The following is an 11,116-nucleotide window of genomic DNA, read 5'->3' as shown; positions in this document are numbered from 1 at the left end:
CCCCCGCGCTGACCCCAGGCTTCCTCTCCTGCCCATGGCGACTCCACCCCCACTCCAGCCTGGGATAGCGGGGCGTCTGCCCACACCCACATCCTCCAGTTTTCAGATGCCCCCTTTCTGCCACTGGAACGTTCTTCTTCCTTTTTGAGATAGTCCGTGTGTATTTAAATGACCACGTGATTCTCTGTGGTTTTTTTTTCCCCAAGGATCTTGGGCCACTTTGTTAAGAAACAACAACAACAAAAAAAAAATCATAAAACTGGTGATGGTCAGCCAGGGACAGATGAGAGCGTTTCACATACACGAATATTTTTTACAATATTATGATTCTCTGTTTTCAGGCACTTCCCGGAGCTGTCCACTCACAGCAGACGGCTCTGCTTGCCTGAGTCCATGATGTTGCCAGAGAGAGAAGCCTCTGCCTGTGCCCACTTCGCTTCTGCCATCGTCAATCCACATCACGGCAAAGCTGAGACGAATCCAGAGGAGACTGTGTGCACGGGCCCAGCCGCCAGGCTGAGCGCTGACAGACTCCCAGACTTCGGTTCAAAGCGACAGGTGCGTTCCCCCCGATGCCACCTTGGCCAAGAGCACCAAGTTCCCTGTCGTCGAGACAAACCACCAGGCGACGTTCCCGAGGACGAAGTCGAGTGCGTAAAAACACGGACACATCTTCCTGGACATACTTTATGTACAAGCGCTTTGTTGTCTCTTAGAATAAATTTCCAAAGGAAAGTTTCTGGACAAGGAGGATACAGAAAGCTACATTTTAAGTCATTGCCAAATTGGGCTTCAGAAATGCCTTCACTCTCACTTCCAGAGCCTCCAGGAACTTCTCCTGACCGGCCCTTGTCCTTGAACTGGAAACAGGACGGTAGGCGGCTGGCGCGGCGGGAAGCAATGCTTGGAGGCCAAGGGAGTACTGGCATTTAAAGTTTGTATTTTCCCTAAAGAACGCCGAAAGAAAAGAATGCATTCACATGACATTGGAAATCTTTTTTTTTTTTTTAAGATTTTTATTTATTTATTTATTAAGATGTATTTATTTATGCACACAAGAGCTGGGGTGCAGGCCAGAGGTGCGGGGGGGTGAGAGGATTCACCAGAGACAGAGCGGGGAGCAGACCAGGCAGACTGACGAAGTACACTGCTGAGGGGAGCAGCGGGGGGACAGGAGAGGTCTGCTGCTCCCCGTGGGTCAGCCCCTGGCCGGGGATCCAGCTCACGCTGCAGAGGCTGGCGATAGCTTGATAGAGCTGAGATTTTAACCCCTGGGCCACCAGGGAGGCCCCTACATTAAGAAGCTTGATAGAGAAGAAACGACTCAAAGTCTCATAGCCCATGTGACCTGCCATCAAAATGTGGGTTTCTGTCTTTCCAGAGTTGTGTCGCCCCCTTACTAGTATTTCAATAAAAATGTGGTCAGGTGTTAAAAAGCAGAAATATGCAAAATTATGCACAAGTAAACAGAAAACACAGATACGGAAGAGGCGTGTTAAGTAGAACAGCACGCCGAGCGCGGCTCTAAGAAGTCACAATCACTAGACGGGCGCTTCCCGGGAACACGAAAACCGGCGGGATGGCTGCTGACGGCTGAGCTGACGAAGATGGATGACTCTGGACGTGCCGGGAAAGAAGTGTCCCCCCAAACCGTCGGTGTAGGATGTTTACAAGCTTTTCCTGCCACTTGTAAGAAATGTAATTTCCAGCTGCGTAAGTAGCTTCAGAGCCGATGAAAGGAGAAGGGGAGAATCAGGTGGTCTCAGAAGGCGAGGCTGGGGGCGCCGTGGGGGTGGCTTCTGAGTGCGGCCTGCGCGGACACGCCTAGCGCTGTGACTCCACACGCGCCGCTCACCGAACATGTCGCTGCTCGTCTGCGGTCCTGTTTTCTCTGTTCGTTGGGGAGCTTCTTTTTTTTAAATATAATTTGTTGATTTATATACATATTACACGATTGTTCTTTTTTTTAAGATTTATTTATTTATGCACACAAGAGCTGGGAACAGGCCAGAGGTGTGGGGGTGAGAGGACTCCCCAGAGACAGAGTGGGGAGCAGAACAGGCGGATCCACTGAGATCCACTGCTGGGGGCAGCAGCAGGCGAGTCAGGAGAGGTCTGCCGCGCCCTGTGGGCAGCTCCCCGGCCAGCTGGGGATTGAACTCATGCTGCAGAAGCTGCGATTGCTTCATAGTGTGGTGCCCAGCCCCTTGGCCCACCAGGGAGGCCCTACATCATTGTTCTTCTTTGTCCAGTGTGTGCTTTCTCCCCTCAGCTGTCGTCTCGGTAAAATCCCCACCACCGACTCCCCCGCGGCCATCCCCACAGGCCCTGGTGCTGGCCCGCCCTGTTCTGGCCCCTGCCTCCCCTTCCCGCAGAGTGTCTCTGATTTAGGTTGCCTGTTAATTCTGTTTGTTTTTTTTTATTGGGGGGGGGGGTTACTGTTATTATTTTTGCCTCTATCCCTTATTGGTTCCCCTATATTCCGCCTCTAAACGAAACCATGCGATATTTTTCTTTTTCCTTCTGGCTTATTTCACTGAGCGTGATCCCTTCCAGCTCCTTAAGTCTGGCTGAAAGCCTGATTCTCTCTCTCTCTCTCTCTCTCTCTCTCTCTCTCTCTCTCTCTTTCGGCCTGAGTGCGGGTCTGCTCTTTGCAGGCTCCCCGCTATCCCAAGGGGGCCCCTTCGGCCTTCCCGGAAGAGCTGGTCCCCAGCGACTCCTCTCGGATCACAGGAACCCCGGAGCTGCTTCTTTCTTCTTTCTCATTTTTAAACTGTCTGGGTATCTCGTTAAAATATTCAGTTTCAGTTATTCAAGAATAATGAACCAAAAAGACTCAAAATGACTGGGTCCTGTTCCACTCCGTTCCCTTGTTCCCGCACAGCAGCGACACCCCCTCCACCGCGCCAGGCCCCAGAGCAGGCTGCTCCCGGCCTCCAGGCGGCTCATCGGCCGCCCATGCTGCTTTCAGCTCGGAGATAGACCACGGAGTCAGAAACAGTAAATAAAAGAAAATCTGGAATCAGAACTTCACTACAGAACAACCTTTAGGCGTCTGGCACAAGAAATAATCCCACCTGGCTGACTGGAAGGTACTGACGACACTGACGAAACGAAAGTCCTTTGTAACAGGCTCTGCATCGTCTTTTGCACCGTCTCTGGGCAGATGAGGAAAGTAGTAGAGTGCTCGAGATGATCCCACCCTCAAGAAATCCTCAAGGATGAGGTTGCTTTCACTTCGAAAAACCCTTTTATGAAGTTAATATTCTGTTTTGAAACTTTTAAATGATGCTGTCTTCCATACTTACGGAACATGGTTCATCTATTAATGCCTGCGTGTGATGATAATTTATGCTCTTTGAAATCCAGCATGAAAGGCGCGCCACGCAGCAAGTTAATATTTTTTATTATTTTTTGGCCTCTAAGGCTCTTACCGTTTCTGCTAAGGAGGTGTGGAGAAGCACGGCCTGGGATGCAGACAGGCCCAGAAGCGCCCCTCCTTCCGCCCTCTCCACCCAGGAGAGCCCTCGGGGCGGTTCTTGGATGGCGCGGACGCCGTTTCTTGGAAGGAAGGACGGACTCTTCCAACAGCCTGTGGGTGAGACTGACTCCAATGTGACTTCCTTCATCCTTCTGGTTTTTCAGCTTCTTCAATAAATAAATAATAACGAAGGACCGAGTGCCCGTATGATCTAACAGATGCAAGGTGTGTGATTTCTTCAGTGCAAGGAATTCCCGGTGTGTTTTTGACATGGTTCTGCATTTCCTAGCCACGCAAAGATCCCACAGTAGATGATCTCGGGGGGCCGTGGCGTCTCCACCCACTATTACCAGCTTCTTCACGACAGCGAGGAGACACAAGCCAATTTCTAGATCTTCCCGCAGCTGGCCCGGGGGCAGAGCTGTGAGTCATTCTTGTACGGGAAGGTTCACAGAAGCTTCCAGTTGCCACATGGCCCAGTCATTTTTCTGCTCATGAACAAAAAATAAATCACAAACTAAACAAGTATTTGGCATTGCTCTGGGAGTTAGAATGAAATATCTTTATCCGAGGACTAAAGAGTCTCAGTAGCAGACATATTGAGACGCTGTTTCCCTGTTGAAGCTCTTAATCCTTTCTGCCAGGGAGGCCAGATGTACACTAAATGAACCACATTAGCAGGATCCCGGCCGGGGCCGGGCGAGACAGGGCTCGGCCCTGCAGCGACAGCCGCTCCTCTGGCCGCTCCCCCGCGGGGGGCTCCGTCCTCTCTGCCGGCCATTGCAGAGCGGCCCAGGCTGGGGGCTCCACGGACCCATTCCGGAGCACCTGAGGCCGTCCCTCTTCCTAGGCCAAGGTCCTGAGGCCCCACGTGGCCCTCATCATCACGGTCCTTTACACAGCTGTCCAGGCCACTGTCCCGGGCTCCACGGACACCCCTCAGCAAACTGATAACAAAGGGGGCTCTTCCTTCATTCTGGATTTGCTCCTGTTCTGCTTTCCCATCTCATGGTGTCCACTCTCCTGCTCGGCCCAGCTCCCACCTTCCTCGGAATCAAACACTTCTCCATCCCGAGCCCCCACCCCTTGCCATTCAAACCCGTCTTTCAGGAGGGAAGTCTGACCGATTCATCCCCATGGAAATAAGGGCGGACTGCTGGGCTGTTTGTCTCAGCCAAACCAGCGACCATCTAATGGTAGAATTCCAAGCACCACCCCGAGGTGAGTAAACAGCGTTTGGGAACATTGAGGCCTTTCTAGCAACGGTCTGGGGCTCACCTGAGCCTGCGTCTACGTCTAGATGCTTCTGTGGCCAAGGCCCCCCAACTGTACCCCAGATGCAACCCCACCCCCAGAGTGATCCTCGAACGTGCCGCTGCCCCAGCCCAAGGAACCCCCATTGGATCTCGGGGTGCAGCTTCTGCAGCCGGTTGCACATTACACACCTCATCTTTAACACAGATGTCCCCGATAGGTGTCATTCACCTCTGATTTCCTGACGCCTGCTCATCGAGACAGAGCAGAGTGAGACACCCCCACGTGAATGCTCAGTGCTCCCCGAGTCCAGAGCACTGTGCCCAGAAGCGGGGAGTCCTCTGGGCACCTTTTGTCAAATGCCGGAAGCTGGAGGAGGCGGGCGAGCGCAGAGCTCGGCATCCATGTCCTGAGGAGCCAGTGGAAAAGTACTGCCCAGCGTCCAGTGGGCTGGGAGGACGGGGCTGAGTCACAGGGGCCAAACTCAGAGGGGAGCTGCCTGGGTTGCAGGCTGCCTGCCGTGCCATGTGCGAGGAGAGAACACACTGGGTCAGGGGCAGAGGACGCCGGGTCCAGCTGTCCCGCCGGCACGGAGCGCAGAGATGAGAGAGCAGAGCTGACCTCTGCCAGCGGGGCTGGGAGTGGTGGAGCCGGGAGCAGCTGCAGGCTCTGGCAGGGAGCAGCCTCTGAGGCTCAGGGCAGGGCGGATAGAGCAGTGCTTGGCACGCAGCCTGCTCGACAGGCAATAAAAGGTCCTCTCTGCAGCAGCCTTGCCGGAGAGGGAGAGCCTGCAAGTGCAGAGAAGGGAAATGCACCCTGAGCCCCAGGATGCACCCACCCCCCCCCCCGGGCAGGCTGCACCCTCCATCCGTCCCACTGTGCGAAAGGTGCTCGAGTAACACGCCACGGAACCGTCCCCGGGTCCTATAAGAACGTGCGTCCCTACATGGGGGCGAATGCACTCGTGTGCCGTGCCACGGCACGGGGCCCAGGTCCTTCTAGGACGTGCATGCATCCCTCACAGGCACGGCGAGTGCTCGAGTACCGGGCCACGGAGCCACGCCATGGCCTCAAAGGCAAGCACACGGCCAATACAGGCCAGGGCCCAAAAGGCGTGGACGCGCGTGTGTGTGTGGATGGGTGTGTACGTGTGTGCTTACGTGTGAGTGGGTGTGTCTGCTAGACCAGAGTCCAGGTCATCCCTCAGCCGCCAGCTCTCCAGTCACTCTTCTGCGTTGCTCGAGAAAGAGAGAAAGAAAAGGTCAGCCCCAACACGGGCCAGGTCTCTGCCCTTTTGAGTGGCTCCTCCGGCCACCCCTTCATCCGCGGGGTCTCCCCACTTGGTCCTGGCTGGAGACCCCATGGAAAGCCGAACCCAGGCCCCTAGAGCAGCCGGGGGCCGGGGGGAGCTGCGGACCTGGCGGCGAGGGCGGGAGGACGTCCGTGTCTTCCGAGGCTGCCACGCGGGGTGGGCTTGAAAATGCAAACATCAAACAGCTGAGTCATTGAGGCATTTGGCGCCTACCAGACGTGAATTAAAGTAGAAAAGGACAGAACTGCTCAGAGATTCCAGATTGAGCCTCAGTGCGATCTGAGAAGCGGGGGGACGGCTCGGCAGCCTGCAACACCACGAGAACGAGGAGGAGCTCCTGGGAATGCAAAATGAACGCAGATGGTCTGGTTTTTCCACCTAGAAAAATCCAGGAGGGCTTAGCCGGAAAACGTTCTCAAGCCACTCATTGGGGGAAGTGGTTGAGCTGGGAGATGACTGTAGTTGTCTCATTTCCCCGAACCGCCCCAACTCTAGACATGGGGTCGGAACAGAACCTGACGAGCGCCCCGGGGGCTCATGCAGCAGGTGACACGAGTCCCCGCGGTGTCCGCCGCCCCACAGGAGGGACGGGGGGTGTCTGTCAGCCTGGGAGGGAAGGCTCCCCCGTCTCGCTTGTTCATTCAGAAATATGTTGGGGCGCCCAGGGTGTGCTCAACCCGACTCTGGAGCCACACAGCTGAGCCGCTCGGCCCTGCCCTTTGGCGCTCACGTCACACGTCAGCCACGGGAACGGGCTTGGAGCAGATGGCGGCGCGCGAGCTGGGCGCTGCGATGGCGGGGATCCGGAAGCATCTGCAAAGGAGCCAACGCCGCACCTTGGTGACACTCTGCTCCAGGTTAGACGTGTGCACCGCGAGCTCCTTGCCGGCCCCGAGATGACGGGACACAGAGGGGGGCCGTCGTGCCACGGGGCGGCCCGAGTCTGCCGCTGGACCCCACGCCCGCCGCTCCCTGCACGGGGCAAGAGGGAGGCAGACAAGGAGCCGGAGACACGTCCCTAATTCTTTCACCTACAAACCCCCCACTCGGGGGTGAACAGAAACTGGGGTGGTTGTGGACACGGAGCCCAGCGAGCCTCGTGGGCTCGCATTCCACACCGCCGGCCTGCTTTAGGGGTCATTTCCTGCATTGCTGCTCTGGTTTCGAAGAAGAAGAAAGACAAGGCCGCGTGCCAACCCCATGTCTTACCTGCCGAAGCAGGTAAAACTCTTACGGACATTTTCCCCGAGAACAGGGAGACGTATTACCGCTGTGGCCTCTCCAAGTGTCCCCGGAGGCAGAAACGTCCATTATCTGTATCACAACATAAATCTCAGGGCGATCCCCCCACACGGCGCCGCTGGACGCCCCCATGGCTGCTTTGGACAAGATCATCCGGTGAGCTGACGTGGATGGGGCGATGGCGCTCGTGGGGGCTCCTTGTTAGCAGCTCGCATCAAAGGTGAGGTCTGGACCTGAAGGCCAGGCCAGGGCTGCAGATAGGACGGCCGAGGGGTCCCGTTATGGGGAGGGGCTTGAGGCTCCAGCACTCGCAAGGACTGTTCTTGTCTCGTGCGCTTTCTGACCAGCTGAGCTCATGAGCAGGCTGGTTAAGTGAAGGAGCAAAGTGGGGGTGGCTGGGGACGAGGGTTGTCTACGCTGGGGATTCCTGGGGCACGGGGTGGGGATGACCTGCTTTGAAAGAGCAGCAAACCTGGGCCCCTAGATACAGGCTTATGCAGCATGTAAACCCACATTGCTGCAATGAAATAAGTAATTAAAGAAAAGAAAAAAAAAACAGAAGTGGTGGTTAAATATCAGTGATTTAAAAATACCTGAATAGCAGGGGATGGCGGCTGCACGGCCTCGTCGGCAAAAGCTGCAGAGAAAACTGGGAGAATAGGAAGGAACCGTGACTCTGTTGTTGGTGTCAGGAGACACAAGATAGTTCCTGCTACTGAAGTGTGTGATTTACAACAACTCAAAATAAACATTCTGACTCTAGCCAGGAGAAGAAAAAGGAAAGGTGTGGCTGTGTCATCAGGATGCCCCCACCCAGCAGGCGGCAGGTGGCCACAGCTCCGGTCATCTGAGCCAGGTGTCCTTAAGGCAGGGGGAGCACAGGGGGGGAGCACCAGAAGGGAGCACTCCTGGAGATCACACGGACACACCAGGCCTGATTCGGTGGTGCTCACTATACGGCCCCCTAAGGACACGGGCCGCACAGGGTGAGGAAGGGGCTGGAGGCCTGGGAAGGCCGTGAAGTCGCCACTTACTCACCCCCACCTCAAGGCAGTCAGTCCCAGGGGAGCACTTCATATAGACACGAGAGGCACCCCGTGCCTCTGGGCCGCAGCCAGAACTAGGTCTCAGACCCATTCCAAGAGCGGGCCTGTCCTTATCGCCAGCACTTCTTAACCAGCTTCACTGACTTCAAAGGCGCTTTGAAGAAAAGAGAGGAATCTTTAAGAGGCGTGCAGAGCCGAGAGCGGGAGGGGCGCGTTGGCGGGATTCCTGGCTCCTTGCTGGGGAAACCCCACTGTAGGGGTGAGTCCCCTGGCCTGGGAATCCCCACTGCAGGGGTGATTCCCAGGCCTCCGGGCTGTCCACACTCCCTGCCAGAAGTGCCGAGGCGGGCCAACACCAGCCCAATGCCAGCTGAAGCCCCTCCCACCCCCACCACCAGGGGTGGCACCTGCCTGGAGAGGAGGACCCAGGGGAGGGGACAAGGGAGGGGCCCATGCCCCATCTGCAGGGCCCTCTGGCCTGCGGGTCCTTTGCTAAGACTGTCCACAGGTGCCTTCCCGTGGGGGTGTACACGACAGGAACATGTGGGCTCAAGCTCCTGGAGGCTGGATGCTCAGGGTCAAGGCTCTGCCCAGCCACTCCCCGGGGACTCTGCTCAGCGGTGCCCAGCAGTTTGCTGGAAACTTTGGTGTTCTTGGGATTTCTCCTTCAAACCTCATTCCAAATGCCTTTTCCTCAAAGCATATTCCAAGTACATTAAACTAGGCTGTTTTCATTCCATGAATATTCACCAGCATAATGCTTTGTTTATTTATTTTTTAAATTCCTAGCTAAAACATCGAACCGTTCCACTCCGTTTGACTGGAGAACTTGATTGCTCAACCCACGGGCAGATCCACCACCCACTGGAGCCAGTGTGGCCGCCCCGGGGTGCCTGAGCCCCTGCCGTGTCAGCAGTGCACACGTCAATCTCCTGTGGATCCCTGAAATCCACGGATGATCACTGGCTTGCAGTGCACACGTTTGCTGCTCTCTCCAACTCAAAGAAGGCTGAACAGAGAGAAAACAGCATCCCAGAGATGCTGCCGAGCACATCGCCAGACATCTCTGCCCGGTGAGGCCCAGAGAAGCTCGAGCACACAACATACTTACAAGTGGCCCCCGTTGGCTGTGCCCAGCTGACTGGAAGAGACAGCATTGCCAGCGCCTTCCTCCTGGCCCCAGGGTCGGAGCACAAGGAAAGCTAAGTGCTGGTGGGCCACCCTGGTGGCGCAAGGGGTTAAGACACAACCTATGAAGCTGTCTGCAGCCTCTGCAGCATGAGTTCGATCCCCGGCCAGGGAGCTACCCACAGGACGCAGCAGACCTCTCCTGTCTCCCTGCTGCTCCCCTCAGCAGTGGGTTTCAGTGGCTCCACCTGTTCTGCTCCCCGCTCTGTCTCTGGTGAACCCTCTCACCCCCCACACCTCTGGCCTGTACCCCAGCTCTTGTATGCATACAAAAACAAATAAATTTAAAAAAAAAAAAAAAGAAAGGAAACCAAAATGACAATTCTTCACTTTTGAGTGGCTGGATGGCAGCATCGAAAGCTGCAGAGTAAGCAAAACGGCTCTTAATCGTCATGTCAGATACAAATCCATTTCCGAAACAAAAAATTAATAGTTTTATAAGCTTTGGGTGGAGAGGTTATTTAAAAGCAATATAAAATCCAGAAGCCCAATATGAAGAGATGAACAAATCGGAGTTACTTAAAATCTAACCTTTTTCGAGCAGGAGACAAAGTTAAAAAGAAAATCCTCAGCACAGGGGGCTGTGGTGATGGTGCATGGGTGCCTTGGGGAAGGAAATTCTAGGGGGACTCAATCTGAGGGGGTGGGGGGAAGCAAACATTGTCTAAAAAAAAAGGTAAAAAAAATGATAAATGTTAAAATAAAAAAAATTAAAAAGAAGAAAGAAAGAAAATCCTAGATGTGGGGAAATCCCGGGAACTCACACTTTATGCACACGCGTGGCCTTAGTTAAAAGCAGGCCTCCAGGCTCTTCTTAGAAAGCCGTTTGGATAATAAATCCTTCCACCGGGCACGCCCCTCGAGTCCTCTGGCTCCCCCGGCATTCCCCACTCCACCCGAAAGGCCGCGGTCATGTGCAAGCTTCACAGAAACACCCCAGGCGTGTCCTGGCTCCAGGATTCCTTGCTAGGGAAATCCCCAGCTAATGGAGCTCCCTGGCGATGCACTCACCCCACCAGCCGTGCCCAGTGTATCCCCCAAATTCACTGCCAGCTGGGCACTGCCAGTTCACACTGTCACGTAGTCAGTGGGTCTTGCAATTCCTTGTCCTGAAGTGGAAGCCACATGCCCGCTGAGGCTGCGTGCCCCTGATCTGAGGGCTCTGCTCTGCAGCAGTGAGGCGAGGCGGGTCTTGGGGACAGGGATGAGGTTTTCGCAGAGTCTCTAAGGTGAGGGACTGTTCTCTTCCCACGGCGGCTGCGGGGTGGTGGGGGGGTGCCTCTGCTGGCTCGAGGCGGCAGTGCCATTTCAGGTTAAATATTATAGGGTCCTTCACCCAGGTCTCTCTCTCCCCATCTAGGTCCTGACCTTCGCAGAGACTGCAGGAGGCTGGCGCAGCTGTGCACACAGCCTGCTCCCAACCCTTAGTGTTGAATCCCGGGGATCATTTCGCAGCAAGCCTGCAAAGGCCCCAGACAGAAGGGTCTCTAAATTGTCAACTACCCAACACGGGAGCCACAAGCCACACATACCAAACGAGGACGTGACGTGAGGATGTTCCGAGCCGAGCGCTATGAGAAGTATAAAATAGAA

The sequence above is a fragment of the Talpa occidentalis genome, unplaced genomic scaffold (assembly GCF_014898055.3).
Source record: "Talpa occidentalis isolate TD23 unplaced genomic scaffold, MPIMG_talOcc4v2.1 talOcc4.2, whole genome shotgun sequence".
In the NCBI taxonomy this organism is placed as follows: domain Eukaryota; kingdom Metazoa; phylum Chordata; class Mammalia; order Eulipotyphla; family Talpidae; genus Talpa; species Talpa occidentalis.
The sequence above is the reverse complement of the archived record's forward strand: the minus strand, read 5'-3'. Positions refer to the sequence as shown.